Raw genomic sequence first — 20,732 nt, 5'->3', positions numbered from 1 at the left:
CGATGAACTGGCAATGCCTCTAATTTAATATACAAGTTATGATAGCTTATGACAAGCCAACATAATTATGTTGGCTAAGTTTTCTATACAAAGTTTAATTACTGGTCAAATAAAATACACCTATTGATTATGTGCAACACTGGTTTGCAAATTATCAGCAGTTGTCGAAAATAAAAACATTGTAAAAAAAGAAGAATTACAAAAAATAAAAAAATGCTTAAGAAGAGAAAAGCCAAGTAAAAAGAAATTCAAATTATAAAGGATTTCTTGCAGGAAGCTCCAGAAGTAGAGGTAAATGAAACTTTTGCAGAGAGCACTTATTAATTAATTTATTAAACCATAATTTTTATTTTAATAGGCATCAAAAGCTCAAATATTTTGCAAAAAACTAATTTCTAATTCTTTGAGAAGTGCGGCACCTAAAAGCTTCGTTTAAAAAAGCAAGCGATTGACGAATGTCAACTGCAGCAGGCCTTTTCAAGTCCTATGCTGGGACATCGAGTGTTGAAGGTAAGCGAAATGAATGCGACGAAATTTTATCTAATGTTTATTTTTCGGGCAAAGTGCTGTTGTGTGCCCACAATTTAATCAACTTAAATATATTTTCGGAGCAAAATCCATAAGTGGATTGCTGTTTGAAATGATTGATAGTGGCAGACGTCCGTTATGAGCGAAAGCACGGCCAGCCAAATACTTGAAATCACTTTTCTGATGTCGGCGAAGAAAGTGAGTATCCAATTGACACTACCAACAATGCAAATCTGCGATCAGGCAATATAAGTGAAATAATTGTTCCTGAAAAAGCCAAAGATTTCGAGGGAAAAATTAAAAAAACATGTCTCAAAGCAATCTGCTGCAAATCTTGTTGCTTTTCAAGTCTAGAGTATAGAAATGTTAAAAATCAAAATTGAGTGGGAAAAAGAAAGCATGAAAAAGCTCACGCTTTGAGTGAAAGAAGATTGCAAGCAGAGATTGAAAGATATAAACCTGAAATAGAATTAAGAACTGTGAGCTGTGTTTTAGAATTGGAAAAAGACAAAAAATTGAAAAAACTTCAAATAGAAAAGGAAGCATGCTTACATAAGTTCGAAATTGAGATAAAATATAAGTATTTCTCTCAACAGGAATTAATTTCTCTTTGTACTTTATTTATCTTTTTATTTTTAAATGTTTACTCCAATTACTCTATTTTAATTTCAGCTTGCGGTCTTCTATCTCAAAGCGTAATCTTTTTAATGTTTAGCTTGAACTAAATACGTAAATTGAAATAACCATTTATTTTGTATAGAATAATTTTATTTAAAAGTATATGAAATTAAAAAACTGACAAATGAATTAAAATACATTTGAGAAAACATTAATTCATATATGGCTTGTCTTTAAATTTCTCCACCATTGTTGGGTATATGGACGGACGGATCTAAACCGTCTTCGAAAGAAGTAGAACCTTTTATAAACCAATCGCAGCTTAATTTATGTTTTTTTTTTGTTAAACACACGCATCCTTAGCTGCTTAAGGCTTCCAAATCTATCTTTCAGAAGCCCAAAACAGTGCTCTACTCTAACCCGGTATTTGCTATGCTGTAGATTAAATGCAACTTGGTCGTTTCTATCCAACTGCCTTGCGTTGCTTCTGTAGGGGCTCCGCAGCAAACCATTGCTGTGAAGAAAAATAATGCTCATTTTGCTCTCAGCTCCCAGGGAGACAAATCACAATATGTAAAAACTTGTTCATAGTCACAAACTAATTGTGCTTTTATTGAATAAATGTGATTCTGTAGAAGTACGATGTATGGTCTTCGATTGGCGATTCTGCTAATTTAATCTCGGTTCTATCAATATATCCAATACAAAACGGCAACTCATCAAAGGTATCCCATACTATTTGTATGTTTTTTTATGAAATCAACCAGAGTCTATATCTGGTCACTATCTTCTATTAACGTTTCACGGAATCGGCCTTCGTCCAGTGTCGTCAAAATATTATTGCGCCAAATGTCTAACCTAAGTGTTGTACTGTAAATTCCTCGACGAAACTCCTTAACAACAGATATATTGTCAACCAATTCATCTAAAACTACATCCACTGCGTCATCACTTCGATTTCTAGAAGAAAATTGTTATTGACTGAAACTTCGCATAAAAATATTTCTTACCTTGTGTCCATAATTTCTTCAGCAGCGGCATATTTTCCAACTTGTGCGAAAATTTTGTTTACAAACAATGTTTTTCTTCACAGATCAACTGCGAATTAACGGTATTTGCAAGGGTTGTACAGAATCTACAAAAAAGACGTTCATTGTTAATAGTAAATATTTGCAATTGTATAATTTTGCAAACTCAGATGCACAAGATTCTGAATTGCCCTTTTAGTAAAGGGGGTGAGTCCAAGGTGCAAAATATGCACCATCTCAGTTATCGCACTATTTTCTAATATCAAAATCGTTAAGAGTTCTCTCATTCGGAATCCTAAAGATTGGCTTCAGATTGCTATAAACCAGCGGTGAAAGGAAGAACACGCCTATAGCCAGTGTTTTAAAATAATTTTCTCATCTTGGAAAAATAGTACAAAGTGAACTTTTACATTAAAAATATCGTCTGTCAGCTTCAATTCATTTCTAATCTTTTATATATCCTTCTAAAAAAGGAGCGGACAGACTGGCCCCTACACACTTATATGGTGTTAAGAAATATATCAGACGGACTGATTAATGGACTTGTAAAAGATGGTTCAAGATATGCATCTGAAATAATTGGGATATTATTTTTTTATGTGTTCCGTAAAACTGTGTAAATATTTTGAACCGTTGGTTTCTGTAATAAGTTCGTAATGTGATAAAATATAATAATACATAAACATGAATTTTACCTTAAATTTGTCAATGCTACCCTTTACATTGTCAGAGACAATCGTGAGCCAGTCTCTGATTTGGTGTTCTCTCCACCCAGACGTGTCATTTATCCGTCATGGTTTTTTCTATAAATAATTAACAAATTTAGTTTGAAAAATCAAATAATTTCATATTATATTTAAATTTTCTTACATTTACAATTTTAACACGAAGGAGTCACAACGCGAGAAACGAGTAAACGATAAGGATTTGCGACAAACTGTCAGGAATGCCACTGGAAATAGAATCTCGAGGTCGCAGAATAAATTGCGTGTTTTGCGAAGTTTGCGTATTAAATGAGTATCACTATACCCGGCTCAGAATACAATAAGTGCAATCATTCAGATGATATACGCATAGTAATAACTAAGAAGGATATTTGTACATTTATATCTTCGTCGTAAGTCTAATATTTAATGGGTACTTAAATTAGTTACATGCTAATTTTTTAATGTAACTATTAAAACTGTATCGATCTTTGTACCGCATATTGTGGTTGTTATATTTTATTTAAAAGTAAAATTTTCAAGTACTTTGTATTAAAATCACCAGATAAAATAACTGGAATTCGCATTTATATATTTCGAGAATGGAAAATTCGTATATATACTTGGCACATTTTATTTCGAGATCTTAAATTGAAAGCGTCTATGCAAGAACTGAAGCCACTGAACCTTCCCAAGCGACATCTCTTCGCTCTATGGGCTCTTGAAAAGTTCAGGAGATGCGATGTTTTAAAGCCATTTTTTTTAGCAATGAGGCCTAAACAGGTATGTAAAAAAGCAAAATTGCAGCATTTGAAACGAGAAAACCGGAAAAGATTCAAAAATGATGTCGATGAGAACGTTACCGTCAATGGCGACCGCTATCGCGCCATGATATTGAATTGAATTATTCATCGAAAATTGGACTCAATGAATGGACCGTCTGAAACGTAGACGCAGACAACAAGAAAGAGGTATTATTCAAAAAATAAATGCTATAGAATGTTTTTTCAAATGATAATGAACATTACTCATTAAATTTGAAGTTTATGTTTCTATAAAAAATTAGGGAAACTCGAAATTGATCACTTTTTGTTGATCATAAGCCAGGACACATACCCTAACATATACGGTATTTAGACTATAAGTACGCAAACCTCAAACGCATGCTATGGTTGAGACAATAGACGCGCTCACGCAGATCGAAGTCAAATCTGGTCTGGCGTTATCAATAATAGACAAATTATTCAGTTGTTGTTGATGTTGCAATAGATAAAGTAGGTCAAGTACGCAGACGTATGAAGTCGAAGGAATAACAATAATAACAAATATAATGAAATAAATATTAAATTACCATGAAAATGGCAGCACCTATGTCCGTTTTGGATAAATCTCTATATTTTTTCGTCTAGCGCCTATTTCTTTAGACTCCGTGCTCTTAGGTTTCCTTATAAAAACCTCTACCTTACAGTCATATCGCTAACCGCTGGACTTAGTTCAGCATTTATCTGCCTGGCCCATTTGAAAAGCGACTTGACGAATTTATTGAAATGTATAAATCTTTGCTATCGTTGTGGCATGTAAAAAGCAAAGATTATTGTAATAGAATTAAAAGGAATAATGCTTATGCGACTTTAATCGAAAAATTAAAAGAAGTAGATCCTGATGCCACAAAGGATACAGTTATAAAAAAAATAAGTAGTTGGCGCGCGCAACACCGGCGTGAAGCAAAAAAACAAAAGAGATAATTTGAAGTCTGGTGCTGGTGCTGAGGATGAATATGTTCCTACTCTTTGGTGCTATGATTTGCTATGCTTTTTGAAAGATCAAGAAGAACTTTGGCAGGCGTTACCACAATGCAGGATGAAAATTTGAGGTAAGAAAAAAAGTCAAAATTTTATTGTTTCTTTTTTTTTTTTTTGGTGAACACAAACATTCATTTTGTTTTTATTCCGCAAATGATTCACTTTCTTATATTTAATATATTGTTCTGCCACGGAACTGCTCAGACTGTATTAAAATAATTACAATATTTTTCTCGAGTAGTTTTTGCTAAATTGGATGCATTCTTTGCACTTGAAGCTTGAAGAGCTGTAAGTCCATGGTCATTATGCCAATCGGCGTATTCTATCGTTCCGGGATCTGTTTCTTCAACATCGAATCCACCTTCAAAATACGTCTCCTCATTTTGCCTCCGTAAAAAGGAGCAACAGGTTAACACAATTTTCGTGACTTTTTCTGGTGATAAATTAATAGTTTGTAGGAGAATTCTAAATCTTGATGCTAAAATGCCAAAACAGTTTTCAACAATTCTTCTCGCCCGAGAAAGCCTGTAGTTAAAAATTATTTTTTCTTCTGAGGGTCAGGAATTTTCAACGTTTTATTTTTAAGAGATGAAAAAAAATTTGTTTCGTTTGCATCAGCACAAGTTATGTCCGATTTCTGTCATTAATGCACCTACTATTTCCGAAGCAGACGTCTTATATCAGTTAAATATGTTAGAACAATCATACAATTATGGCCCAGATATGATTCCCTCATGCTTTCTTAAGAAACGTGCCAAATATATATACCAACCCCTAACAAAACTATTTAATTCATCTCTCATGCAAGGCGTATTTCCATCCATATGGAAAAAGTCATTTGTAATTCCTTTACATAAGAGTGGATTTAGGTCATCTATTGAGAACTATAGGGGAATAGCAAAGTTGTCTGCAATACCTAAATTTTTTGAAGCAATTATAACAGACTACATTTTCGGATCTCTCTACTAATTTCTTGTTCTTAGCACGGTTTGCGTAAAAGGAAATCTACAATAACAAATTTGCTTAAATTTGTATCACATGTATCAACGGGCTTTAGGGAGAATAAGAACACTGATGTTATATATACAGATTTTAGTAAAGCTTTTGATAAAGCATCCCATTCAATTTTCTTGAATAAACTTGATCTTCTTGGTTTTCAACCAATACTTCTAAAATGGGTTGCTTCTTATCTTAGGAATAGAATTCAACAAATCATATTTAACGATACTTTTTCTGACATAATCAATGTTTCTTCAGGCGTTCGTCAAGGTAGCCATCTTGGCCCAATTCTGTTCTTGTTATTTATTAATGACATATCATCTGTTGTTAAGTTTTCAAAAATTTTATTATATGCTGACGGTGTAAAACTTTTTAAAACGTACATATACTTCATACAGCGAAAGATGTCAGTTGCAAACAGACTTAAACAACCTAGTTTCTTGGTGTGATAGAAATGACATGCCATTGAATCTTAAGAAATGTAAAACGATGTGTTTTTCAAGTAGATCTGTAGACCCTCTTTATACGCAATACAAAACTTTAGGTTGGAGCAAATATGCAATTCTGCTGATCTATGAGTAACTATGGACCCCAAATTGAATTTTAATCTTCACGCATCTTCCACGGTTTTTAAAGCTAAAGGCGCTCTTTGTTTTGTTAAACGTTGATCTAAAGAATTTAGAGATCTGCTTACCACGAAAATTCTTTTTACATCCCTGGTGAGGCCTATATTAGAGTATGCATCTGTGGTTTGGAACCCTAGTTACCAAGTCCATTCGGATAAGTTAGAATCCGTTCAAAAACAATTTTTACTTTTTGCCTTAAATCATTTGCATTGGAATCCCAGTTTAAATCTTCCCCCATACACTAATCGTTTAAAACTTAGAAATCTCCCAACACTCGCTAGTCGTAGGGAGATGCTTGGTATAATATTTATTGTAAAACTCATGAATGGGTCAGTCTATAGCCCATCTCTTTTATCTGATATTAATTTTAACGTTCGCCTTCGCTTTACCAGACAGTTTAGACCCTTACTTTTAAAATTTTATAGAACACATTTTGAGCTAAACGAACCATTCCGCCGCATATGTCATGATTTCAATTCTCATTACCATTAAAAAAATTATTCTATATAATCTTAATAAGTAATATTTAAAAATTATAAAATTTAATTTTAATTCTTAATTTTGGCTGTTGAAATTTTTGTTTCTGTAGCTGAGCAGCTTAAGGTCGCAACGCTTAAAACTCTCTTGCCTTTTATGACTCGGCTATTTCCGCTCGTTCGCGGATGGCGCCCCTCGCGTCGGTTGGGCGGGAGGAGGGTAATCGTTGGGTATTATTATTATTATCATTAAAAAGGCCGGCATCAGACGCTCTTCCGTTTGTGCCAACATCCACCATCAAAAACTCGTAATTAGCATTAACCACTGCCATTAAAATGATGGAATTTTTTTTTTTTATAATTATAATAAAAAGATCCAGATCCAGGTGGCTTTGTTATATTGACGTGTTTTCCATCAATTGCGCCCATACAATTTGGGAAGTTCCAGAGTGCATCAAAATTTCTCGCTTCTACCTTCCAATTTTTTCTGTTTCTGGAAGCTGTATATAGTGAAATGGAGGCAAATATTAACACTAAATGTCATTCCGCAATACCCAATGCGCACGTCTACGCAACTTAACTACGCGGTGCCCCAATACATGCAGAATTATACAATAAGAGTTCCGACTCCTTTAAGTAGCGGCTCGTCCATAAACAGTAGTAGAATGTCACCTCAAGTCACACGAAACATACGAATCGTTGAAGATACATCATCCATTAATTTGAGCTCGGTTGAAAACTTCCAAAATTTCTTTGCATCGTTTGAAACTTACGAAAAATTTATTTTTACTTTTACTTCAAAAAACCAATAATTTTCAGACACACATATGTACACATGAAACTTTTCTTGTTTAGTCGAAAACAAATAATTTAATCAATAAATAATTACCTTAATAAAATCTTTCAATTGACTTATTATGGCATCACAAATCTCTGTAACTATTTTCCCAATCGTTTGGGGCGCAATTGCTGTCAAAAATTTTAAGTCTTCAAAGCTATTGCCACTAGCTAGAAAGCGCAAAGTTAAAGCAAGGCGGTGATGAGGGGGAATCGCTTCTCTCATTATTGTATCCCGTTTCGTTATGAGTAGCAAAATTTTTTGTAAAAGTTGGTCAAATGTTGCCTTGCTCATACGAACGTAATTTTTAAAATCATTTTGTAACATGAATTCAAGTTCTTTAATAAGCTCACTTCGTCCAAGAACTGCTCGTTTTTTAAACCATTCTTTGCACCAAGTTCTTTTTTTTTGTGATCTTCTCTCTTTTTTCTACGCTTAATTGCCACAGCGAGCAATATTGCTGCAGCACAATTGTTGTCCGTATTCATCGCTGTCTGAAAGAGAACTAATGTTCGGCCAAAAGTTCGTATGACGTATGGCCAAAGCTGCAAACAAGATTGCGGAATGTTCGCGGAAATGATCGTGTCGTGTACTTGGCGTTTTAATTAAATTTCCATGAATTTCAATGATGATTTTTAATGAGTTCACATATGATGAAATTAATAGTTTCGATGGAAGTTTCGGTGATCACGGATTTTGATTGGCCCACATGTTGATCGTCATTTATGTCCTCACGACCACTTTAACACTTTGAGTCCCACGTGCCCACCCGTGTTAGTTCTTTTTTGGTACCGGTGGGCCGCATGCTGACGAAGGGTTGTGCTTTAGTTGACAAACTGGGACCAAAATTTATTTACTTAGTTTTATTGATTTTTTGCGATTGAGCTGACTTTGTGATAAATATTTTTAATAAACCAAATGCATTTTTCTTGTTTTTTTACTGTTTTTTTTTGTGACCACCGGTGGTCACATGGTCCCAGAATGTCAAAATACATATTGGGCCCAAGTGGCCACCAGTGAGCATACTCTAATTATATAATTTTATGTATGTATCTTTTTTATTTTTTTCATTTATTTGTTTTATAGATTTAATTTAAGATGCCTAGAAAACTTATAACACGTGATGACATTGCTGACGAGCTCGAAAAATCGAGTGTAGACGAAGTTACAGGATTTTCAAATGTTTCATTTGTTGATAATGACTTTGAGCCAGATTCTGAAAGTTCTGATTCAAAAGCTGATAACGAAGATTTCGACGATAGCAATGAAGATACAGCAATGGACTTGGATGAAGATCCTGACGAAGAAGTTCCTCCTGCAAACTTGATAAATAGTCGAACATGGGGGCTTGTTGGTGGAGATCGATTGACGTTTGTTGAGTCCCCGATGTGTACAGGCGTGAATCCTGATGTTGCTGCCAATTTAACTGGAAAATCTCCTGCAGATTTTTTCATCTATTTTATATCTGAAGACATGATAAATCTGTTTGTTACAGAAACTAACAGGTTTGCTGCGCAATACATTATTGCAGCCGAAAAGTCCTCCAATAGATCGCAGACAAAAAGGCTAGCAAAATGGGTAGATCGATCCTTCAGAAATGCATAAATTTCTTGGAATTATTATTTGGATGGGTCTACTTCCAGTACCACAACAAAGGGATTATTGGTCCCTATATTGTATAAAAATGAAATTCCTACATTTATGAGCAGAAACAGATTTGAACATTTATTGACCACGTTTCATACTTCGGATAACGAAAGCCAAGCAAATCTGAATGATCGTCTTCACAAAATATCTGACGTTCTAAATATGCTCCAGCCCAGTTTCAAAGAGGCGTACGTTCCAGAAAATCAGGTGTGTATTGACGAAATTAACGTTCCATTCCGTGGAAGGATACATTTCCGGCAATACATACCTAATAAGCGGCATAGATATGGCATTAAAGTCTATACAGGCAAAGTGAAACAGGACGATACATCAGTTTTAGAAACAGTTGTAACTGAGCTAATGGATGGACTCTTAAATTCAGGAAGAACCCTCTTCACTGATAATTGGTATACAAGTGTTTCGTTAGCAGACAAAATTATTCAAAATAACACCCATCTCGTTGGAACTCTAAATCTAAAATATATAATATATTTCTTACTTTATAAATCTTGAAATGAATTTTTCTTACCTAAATTTGATTCACTACTTTTTGGGCTTTGGCAGACCAAATTACAAAGTCCAAGTCAAAAAAGGCTTACATCCTGGAACCGAAAAAATTTTATTTCAATGGAAAATGTATGTAGAACGTTTCCACCGGTGATCACAATGTCGGAAAATGAAACACGACGTATGACCACGGGTGGTCACATTGCCCCAAATCGTCAAAACATAAATGTCCACCGCTGGGGCACACGGGGCTCAAAGTGTTAAAAACGTTGAAACCACACGTGCACTCTGCTACGGGGTAAGCATCCATCGTCATAAACTTCTTTAATCAATTGAAACGTTTCGGTAAAGGTTTTACCAATTTTAAAAGAAAATTTAATGTTGGTTCTTTGTTCGAAGCTCATTTTCGCACCGACAACACAAACATACTGACATTTAAAACGCAATAACTTCACTTCCAATCAATCAACTGTCATGAAATTCTCACTGGACAATCGACAAAGATAGCAGATTCTAACGCACCAGTCGACTTATAGGTGGCACCTAGATTCAAAAAGTCCTGTTTACTTTGGAACGCACCTTGTACGTCAAAGGAAGCGCTTGAAGCAAAGTGATTCCAAAGATGTATAATATATAAACCAACTTCTGGGAGCCGGAAATCGTTTTGTACAGATTCGATATGTTTCACTAAAATTTTTTTTTTTTTAATTCAAGGAGAAAATAAATGTGGAGCTTTGACTATGGGCGGTTGCATAGTAGTTACTTAAGTGAATGTCGGTTAATATATATTTTCACTGTTTTGAGTCTTTACTTGTCAAATTGTTCGACGAAACCAATAAGAAGAAAGCCGTGTCCTGGGGTTGGGATGGAGATATGATTCTTGCTATGCCTACCGTACATATCAACATATTTCCATTTCGTTTGGCCCGGATCAGTTCAGGTGAGCAATATCAAATGCATTGTGTTCATTGTGATGATATGTGGCTAGTTTCAACACAACAAAGATCGCTCTACAGAATAGACCAGCAAAGACCACCCAGTAAAAATGCAGAGCATCCTTTGATATCTAAAAGGGTGTAAGTTTGGAAGGGTTAAGTTCGGATACAACCGAAAATTTTATTATCTTGGAACTTGCAAGGATCAAAGCAAGGGAAGTATTTTAAGATGTAAAAGCAATCATATAGAGAAAAGTCAGCCGGATGTTTGAAAATCCTGATATTAGTTATAAAGGGGCTAGGCTGAGTTTTCACTTAAATTTAACTATTTTAAGCACTAAGGTACACTGTTTCCATTTAAACACGCTCTCTTATCTTCATTGGGAAAACTCATATATTGGCCAATATATGCAGTATAAAGTCACCCGGAAGTTGGGAAATCTTTATATTAAGCATATAAACATACCATTCCAAGAGAAGGATTATATCTTAATTTCAGTTACATATATCACGCATTGACTGACATTTCCGATAAAAACTATATCAACTATAGATATCGGGTATAAATATTCAGTACATAGGGGCTTGAACAGTTTTTATTGGATTTGAAAAATTTTTGGTCATAAGGTGGCACACTTCTTCTTTACTGGCGTAGACACTCCTTACGCGGTTATAGCCGAGTTAATAACAGCGCGCCAGTCGTTCTTGTTTTCGCAATTGGATATTCCAAGCGCTTTCAAGTCCTTCTCCACCTTGTCTTTCAAATGGAGTATTGGTCTTCCTCTTACTCTGCTTCCCCGGTGGGTACTACGACGAATACTTTCAGAGTTGGAGTGTTTTCGACTATTCGGACAACGTGAACTAGACAGAGAAACGCAAATGATGCTTCGGCATACCAAGCCTCTCCAAAGAATTTAGACTGGATAGTTCACGGCTTCGTCTTCATTGTCAAGACGATCAGAATTTGCCCATTACCAATTCTTAGGGAATACGATGTAAAATGTCTTCGGCAATGTATTTTTTGTTCGTATTCCATAATTGACGCAGATTTGGAGGCTGATATGTTGAAATGGTCATCGCGAAAAGTGTGTGAACTTCAGTGGCATGGGAAGTAGCTATCGCATCGGCCATCGTTTGATTCCATTGATTATCATGTTCCAGCAATTGTAATTGCTGGCAAGCTTCTCAAAAAGATGCACACACCGTACCATTCACAGTACGCAATGAGTCAAAAGAAGTTGAAACGCATACATTAATCAATAACTACCGAAGGTAGAAGCCGTCGTCGTTTTTCGGGTGGATTGTGTAAATTCATCCTAATGTATTAGTTGAAAACACACTTGAATGTCCATCTACTGGTAGGCCTTTATTTCTGTGTAAACATTTCTTCGACGGATCCCTGACGTAAGTGGAGAAAATACTCCTCAATGTCAATTTTGTTGTTAGCGGTATTTCCATTAATTGTATTGTATACTTTGGGTTGAATTACACATTGTGGCCTTCTCCAAATGAACTGTGAGATGCACAACAGTCGGAAAAGGTTCATGAATTGCAAAGAAAATATCCTACAAAGCGCTTCATTGCAGTTCATTTATCGACCCATTTGATTATTTCTGATCTAATCTCGTTCAAGGCCAATAACCACCATTTTGCTCTCTTTGGTGACGTACTTGCAAACGTATTTGATCGATTTCACCAAACAGCAATTCTCAGTATTGACTGATATAAAGTGGGATTGTGGTGTCCTCAAGGTCTATGAACCATATTGGTTTTCATCACTTAGTATAATACTGGATCTTTCTCTACATCAGAAATTTCCGCAAAAATTATTTCATCAAAATTGATCTGGTGTAACCACCATCCACCATCCAAAGAAGAATGGCTGCGTGTGGAAAACCTCTCTTTTGCACCCAACAGAGTACATCTAGTATCTAACAGCACCATATATGTATACGTTGTTTCAAGATAAAGTCCATCAAACATCGTAGCTGTTGGTTGAAAAGTCGTGGTGTAACATCGTGATGATCGCTTGCTGATTGACAGCGATCCATAATTCCACACGTATGTCATCGCAGCCTGGGAGTACTCGTTGACGTGTTTGGGCTGCCATACATTGATGGCAAAATATTGAAAAACAAAATCAAAAAAAAATAAAAATAAAAATTGTGTAGAAAAAAGTTCATTTTCGGTGTTATCCATTTTTTTGAATTTAGCGGTATGGAAAATAGATAGTAGCCGATTCTCAGACCTACTGAATACGCATTTAAAATTTGGTAAAAATCGGTAAAGCCGTATCGGAGGAGTACGGTAACTAACATTTTGACATGGAAATTTTATATATTAGATATAACCCTTTATCTATCTCGTTTACTTTAGTGTGATACGTACAATCGTTAGGTGAACAAAACTATAATACATTATAGCAACTGGTTACATGAAATTGTTCTTAGGCGTCGACGAATGCTCCCCATAATATGTAGATCATATGTTTTCACCGAAAGATCCTGGCTTTTCAATTGAAGGCACTATAAAATTCATAACAATAATGTTTAAATTAAATAAACAAACTTCAGCCGTTATGACAGCTGTCAGTTACAAAACTTATATGAAATATCAGCTGAACAGACGCCGCACCACCGCAGTGCAGTCCAGACGAGAACTCTTTTGTTACTCATCATCATTATATACTAGGCGGTTACAATACATATTTCAATTTCCGAATATAATGCAAATATTATTTGGAAACCAAGTGAAACCGATGAGAAAGAATGCCGGATCGTGTAACCATGGGCTAGTACGGAAAAGAACACAAAATGTGCCACCCGAACACGAGCATCACGGTCTTTTTATCTTTCCTCGTTGTCCCCTGCCTACGAAAACCGGGATGGCGGTCTGAACATGCTCTCCTTCACATTTACCGCTCATATTTCCTTACTATGAAAACAAAAAAAAAAGTGAATACAAATACTCGTAAAGTTTTAACAAGCCGTGATCTCACTAGTAAAATGTCAAATTGGTGAGATTGTTCAGCACAGGAAACAAATTTAACATCGTAGCACAATACGTTTATAAGCATTTAAATATAACAAAACAGAGTGCGCGTATTATTGGATTGAGTAGAAAGTGGAACGTTAAAAAATAAAATCAGATGGTTATTTTGGAGATCGCATACAAATAGATGATTAAACATTTTATTTGACATTTTAATCTGTTCCATCCAAATGTATAAAATGGAAGTGGTTCCTGGTGAAGAGTTATGTTTAAAGGTGGAAATAACAATTAGACGTGGAAGTTTGAATATGGGTATTAAAGCGAGTACAGTGGCTAAACAAGAATTATACTAACTAACATCTTATTATGTAGATTAGAAGATAAAACATTGTAGAAATACGAATCATAATAAGTGATGAACCGATAATTTTTTTAGACCATGTCTTGTGCGTTTGTGACCACTTCCTATCGTCGATAATCAATTTTACGAATGACTAAAAGCAGCATAATAGAAGTGTTAAACTCAGATTTCAACTGACCAGTTCTTTCAGTTAAAAAACGAGACTATTCATTGATTTTTGTAAAACCAACAAGTCGTCTCTTCTGGATCGCTTACAAAATGCAACATTGTTTAGTACTATCCATTTTAAAAATGGATTTTTCCGGTGGTAGAATCCAGTAGGAAGTATACCTATTCGGTCAGTATCAATTTTATAAAGTGCCGTTTGGTTTTTCTAATTATCGTGGAGCTTTTCAAAGACCCATAAACGCGATTTGACACAAAAAGATATTGCATTGCGACGACATAACACTTCCAGTCAAAGACAAAGAGCAAACAGTTAGGAATCTTTAATTAGAAGAATAGAATGCCCAGAATACGGTTTACAGCTGAACTGTAAAAAATATATATTCTTCAAAAACAAAGTTACATTTCTCAAATTAAAAAGTACATCAATTGTTCGGAACCGTATATCCAGAGCAAACGTTACCAAGACAAACAAGAACACCGCCATACACATTTCACATAGATTTTCTGGGTCCACTGGAGTCAAAAAATAAAAGGAGTAGTCATATTGTAGTAGTGATTGACTCATTAATGAAGTTTTGTTGGCTGTATCCTTCAAAATCGACTGTTACGATAGGAGACATATAATGCAACATCAGATCGTCATTTTGGAAAATACAGAAAATATTATCTGCGACAGTGGAGAAATACATATGTTTATAGTAAACACTATGCCTTTCGAGTTATTGATTGGTACGAAAAAAACGAATTGGAAAATTCTCTCAGCGTTTGAGAGTGGCCAGAAACGATTTTTTACATATAGCTAAGCAGCTCATGTCTTCCATCCTTATACCAGGTATCCTCTGGGTTGCCAAAAAAGCATCCGTTTGAAGAGGAATCATCCCTCCCCAGGGTTTCGGGATGGGTTTGGGACTCAACACGTAAGAAAACATACCCAATGAAAAGTTCAAAACAGCATCGGATGAAGGATCTTCCTTTTGATGACCGGGGCCCGAAATATAGTTTTGTGTAGTATTAGATTCAAGCATTGAAAAATTTATCAAGCAACCTGGTTGTCTTCGGATAAAACCATCATACAGATCGATTATGTTGTGATACATAGTACACGTTTCTGATGTTTTAGACGTGCCTACGCACCGTGGTCCTAACATTGACTCGGACCACTCGATATTATTGCAGCCAAAGTACGCACCAGCCTCTGTGCAGCAAAAAACGGACGTCAACAAAGGCAAGGAAGGTTCATTGTCGAGAAGTTGTAAACACAACAGACAGACAAACGATTTTCTACTCCTGCTCTCTGAGAGTACTCGTCAGCAACTCGCTATAAGGGAACAGCGGGACGACATTTCAAGGTCCTTACGTACAGCTGCAACCGAAACCATTGACTTTCGGAAAAATAACTATTAAGATGACGAGTGCCGTATCGCAGTATAGAAAAAACAAACTGCCTACCTCGCAACGCTACATTCGACCAATTCAGGTGCGAGATGGGATAGATACCGAGAGTTGAAGAGGGAAGCGAGACGCATTTGCAGACAGAAAAAGAAAGAGGTCGAAATCCGTGGGTACGAAGACCTTGACACGAAAATATGTGGCGACAAACAGTGGGTTTCATTGCCCAACCATGCAGAAGTTCATCTTCTTTGTAGAATATGTTTGGACGATGATATGTCCGACGATTGGAATTTAAGTAAGCTCTGCCCAATACACAAAAAGGTAGACCCAATAATCTGCATCAACTACCATTGGATAAGCCTTCTTAACATCGCATATAAGGTTCTATTGAGCGTACTGTGTGAAACATTAAAGCCCACCGTCAACAAATTGATTGGCTTTAGAACTGGAAAATCGGCAATCGACCAGATTTTAGCATGCGGTAAATCTTGGAAAAGACCCGTGAAAAGAAGATCACATCTGTGTTTTTAAAATCGGGAAGGACCTCTCCGAGCCGTTTGATATGAAACGAGGATTCAAACGAGGCGACTGCTTATCGTGCGACTTTTTCAACATAATGCTGGAGAAAATTCGAGCTGCAGAGCTTAATCGAGCAACTTCAATTTTCTACAAAAGTGTACAGCTCCTGGCGTACGCCGATGATATTGATATCATTGGCCTCAATAACCACTTCGTTAGCTCTGATTTCTCCAGACTGGATAAAGAAGCGCGCGTGTGGGTATGAGAAGGACCTGGCTATACTTGCAATCTGCAATTGGCATGAAACAGCGAAAAGGAAGAACGAGTGGCACGAATAATTATAACAGTATAAATTCGATTACCCCAAATATGAGATCCTATTGAACAATAAATTACAGAATTATCCCCAGCGAACAAGGTAAATAAGCAAAATTACAAATACTGAAAATTCAGCACGAGAACAAGCGCCTATAGCTTCAGACACAAACAACCACAGCCGTATAAAACTCACGCAATTATGTGGTAGTCTTAAGCTTAAACCAAGTTTTCTGCTCACAGATGCAGAAGATTCCATATACAGAACAGCTGAATATATGAAACCTTTTGTTAAAGGCAGCAACGCAACATTCAAGTCGAATGTATAACAGGGTGACCGTTTTGGGTTGAAGGGACAATTTGCATACGCAATAACAATTCAACGAGACAGGAAGAGAAAAAAGGCAATTGAAGACTGTCAAGGAAAGATTAAAGACGTGCACTTTAAAACGACATCTTAAACTCATTAATTTTAAAGACGAAATTTTATTTAACAACTTAATTCGCCATTTTACTATAATGTTTAATTAATTTTTAACTCAATTATAAAAATTCATTACATTCAAAGACATTTCGCAATATAAAAAGGTACTGTGTAACTAAGAATGTTTCATCGGAACAGGCGTAAGCTCAACCGAGTATTCAAACTCTTAAATATAAGTATGTATATGTATATAACAAATCGACCACTTTTGAACCCGACCCTTCTAGATTTTGCTGTAACTTATAGATCCTTTTCTATCCTTTGAAAAAAATTTTTGAGAATTTTTTTAAAATTTTTTTCCAACTTGAAAAAAGTTATAAATTTTGCTATTTTTTGCTAAAAAAAATGGCTTTTTTATTTTCAAATAGCCATAACTTTTGTAGAAATTGACTTTTGTGGACCTTTTTTTTAATTTTTGTTTTTGTGATGAACTTTTCGAGAAAATACACGAAACAAATTTGACACGATCAATTATATAAAATAATCGGTTTTTTTAAGTAAAAAGTTCGTCTTTTTTTTCCTTAAAAAAGTTCAATTCATTTGACAACTATCCCCGCTAATCCCGGAGTGGGCCGATTTTTTTTATATTTTTTTTATTTATTAAAAAAAGATGAAAAAAAAATTTTTCCGTAAGCTTTATTTCTATCATATAAAAAATATAATTTAACGATTTTATGATATAACATTCTCAATTTATAGACTTAATTTGCGAATATAATCACCAAGATTCAAATTTTTACCTAATAGTAAAGTCGATAAACTAGGGTTGGACAATTATTGACTTATGTACTTATAGTCAGTATACTAGAAAGGATGTTCAACTTATTCCAGTGTGAGAGCACCTCAAAATTAGCGTTCCATTATGGCCAGATTGAACAAGATAATAATTTTTGGGCATTTATCAACCCAACACAAACATTTAGCACGAATAAAAATTACTAAATAGTGATTAATTAATTTTCATTGTTTTACATTTTTTATAAGTGGTATTGAACGATGCAACAAATCCGTTTACATATTTTTTTGTTAAGATTTCAATCTGGCCATCGCTCGTTTCCAATTGACAAACGTCAAAACCTACCGAACTCGATTAGCTGTCAAAGTTCAGGTTTTGACGTTTAGCAATTGTTCCCTCACTTCCAGTGAGAGAGGAGTTGGACATTTCTTTATCTCTGCTGGAAACTATACGCGAGTGTGTATCGATTTATAAATATGGTTTTTTCATACTGTCTAAAACATAACCTGTAAATTGCTGTTAATCTTTTGTGCGATCAAGTGTCTACTGAAAGGTTGTTGATATTACATTTGCTAAATAAATAAATAATTATTATAGTTTATGAATATTATTTTGATTTGATGTTATTTGAAAAGTTAATTGTTTTACTCTATTAATCTAAATTGATTGGAAGAATTTTATGAAGACATTATGGCATCAATAAAGCAATTCGATCGATGTTATAATCTATTTAAGTTGGAATCACATTTAAGAAAAGTGGGTTTACGTCCAGCAACTGACATTATGAAAGTAAGTTTAGGATTAGGTGGAAATTATTTGTTATGGAGTTCGTGTCGAAAAGAAGCTTCAAAATTAAATTATATAAAGGAACAAACAGAAACTAGTGATGATCCTAATGTTGATATAAGTGACCATGAAGATGATTTTAGTTACAACAGTGAGAACAATGATAATTCACTATTAAGCTCGGCATCCCAAGTTAGCGCTGCAACTCAATTACCCATTATAAACGATGCATTGCGACTGTTGAATCAATCGCCGATTCCTTCAAAAACATTGAATGATTATCAACTTTTAAATAATAAAATAAATCAGATATCTGACAGCTTAAAAAAAAGTTTGCTCTCAGCTGCCGATGAAAGATCTAACGACGACGATGTTGAAAATTTTCGCTCCTTAATTAAAATGCTGCATGACGAATTAAATGATAAAGAAACGGATAAATCTTTAAAAATACAAATTTTGACATTGTTACCTAAAAAAAAAATAGGTAAAAAACTTTTTCAGTTAAACGGTTTTATGTTAAACATACATTGCAATGTTTAAGATAAATGTACTAAAAACCAAAACCAAAAAATAATAAAATAGATACAGTCGTGGGAATTATAAACATATGCATAGACTAGACTAAAATAAAACCGTGGGGCACGTCAATTATCACGTTGATTAAAATGTTTGTTTTGTAATGTTACACTTTAATTAGTAAGTAGTTCTAGAATGTGGAAACAAGCCAGCAAGCTCGATTATATGCGAGTTTTAGGGTTTCATAGTGGTGAGCGAGTAGTACTTTTATCATATGTTTTGTCGATTAAAGACAAACTACGAGCAGTGAAACGATTCCTCGCCAGCCAGCAGTGTGAATGTCCAACGATAAACTAGTTGAAACATCTCTTTTATTTACATGGAGTGTATAACTATTTTAATTTCCATGAGCAAGAAAATAGTAAGTTATTTCCTCACCGTCTGCGGGCCAACTGCCTAACGACGAATTAAACGATTCTTCTATCGCACATTAAGTCGATAATTTGTAGACAATTGACGTGAGCCACAGTTTTATTTTAGTCTAGTCTATGCATATGTTTATAATTCCCACGACTGTATCTATTTTATTATTTTTTGGTTTTTAGTATATTTATCTTAAACATTGCAATTTATGTTTAGCATAAAACCGTTTAACTTAAAAAGTTTTTTTACCTATTTTTATTTTCTAGTTTTTAGTTTTTATTTCGCATTCTGTTTAATTCATTTAGTGCTTCCTTATTGCAAGGTTTCTTGCCCGTTAGTTTATTGCAGTCCAACTTCTCTATACGTAGTCCCTGCAAAGCCTTACTCTACTAAGAGTCACGTAGACTCCATCGGTCCAATGTTATTTGGGTGGATGTAACAACTGTCCAGGGGTAGAAGAGTTGAGTAACATTCTACTAACATGTTTTGAGAATCAGGAGATCGAGAATATTAAGTATAAATATTGGATATCAAAACCGAGAAGTAGTTTGGAAACTTGAAACTTTTATCAAGCCTACAGAAGAATTTGTTGGAAACTTTTGTAGTGAACTAAAAGTTCTTTTACCTCACTCATTTATTGCTAAAGAACAAGCCAAATTTTTTAAAAAATTTAAAGAAACACTGAAACCAAATGAATTTGTCATTATTTGTGACTTTGCAGAGAATTATGCGTTTGTAGTACAAAATGCAGCATCTGGTTTTCACTGGACTAATAACCAAGCAACAGTTTTTCCGGTGGTTTCTTATTACAAAGAAAATGATGAACTTGAACACAAAAGTTTAGTAATTATTTCAGACTATAATAATCACGATGCCGTTGGTCTTCATGTTTTCATCAAATTAATAACTGATTATGCAAAAAGTCTTCCTGAATGCTGTAACAAGATTTATTTTTTTTCTGATGGGCTCCTCAACAGTTCAAAAACTTTAAAAATGTTGTGAATTTATATTATCATGAAGATGATTTTGATATTCCTGCTGAATGGCATTTTTCTGCGACTGCCCATGGCAAAGGTCCGTCTGATGGAATTGGTGGCATTATCAAACGACACGCAGCGGGAGCCAGCCTCCAACTTGCAGTTGATAAACAATAACAACACCGATAGAATTCTTTGAATGGGCATCTAATCCGAATAACTTACCAAATATCATAGTTAAGTTTTCTCCAGAAAAAGACTATAATACAGCATTAACTGATTTAAATGACATATTTTTGAAAACGAAACCAATTGTAGGAACTCCGAACAAGAATAGTTGTTTGTATGTTAAAAAA

The 20,732-nt window shown here is 34.8% G+C and overlaps 1 protein-coding gene across 1 annotated transcript in view; it reads right to left on the bottom strand.

The window, feature by feature from the left end:
* Nucleotides 1–1,393: 1,393 nt before the first annotated feature.
* The window catches only part of LOC108975624 (synaptotagmin-7), a gene marked incomplete at its 5' end in the record, with an annotated part of 74,211 nt that continues 54,872 nt past the window's right edge, over nucleotides 1,394–20,732 (bottom strand). The window contains 3 exons of the mRNA XM_018944248.1: nucleotides 1,394–2,106; nucleotides 2,157–2,281; nucleotides 2,870–2,977. The remainder of the gene's footprint in view (nucleotides 2,107–2,156; nucleotides 2,282–2,869; nucleotides 2,978–20,732) is intronic.

Source organism: Bactrocera latifrons, unplaced genomic scaffold, assembly GCF_001853355.1.
Source record: "Bactrocera latifrons isolate USDA-ARS-PBARC rearing strain unplaced genomic scaffold, ASM185335v1 scaffold_677, whole genome shotgun sequence".
Classification (NCBI taxonomy): Eukaryota; Metazoa; Arthropoda; class Insecta; order Diptera; family Tephritidae; genus Bactrocera; species Bactrocera latifrons.
This window is presented reverse-complemented; position numbering and strand designations above follow the sequence as displayed.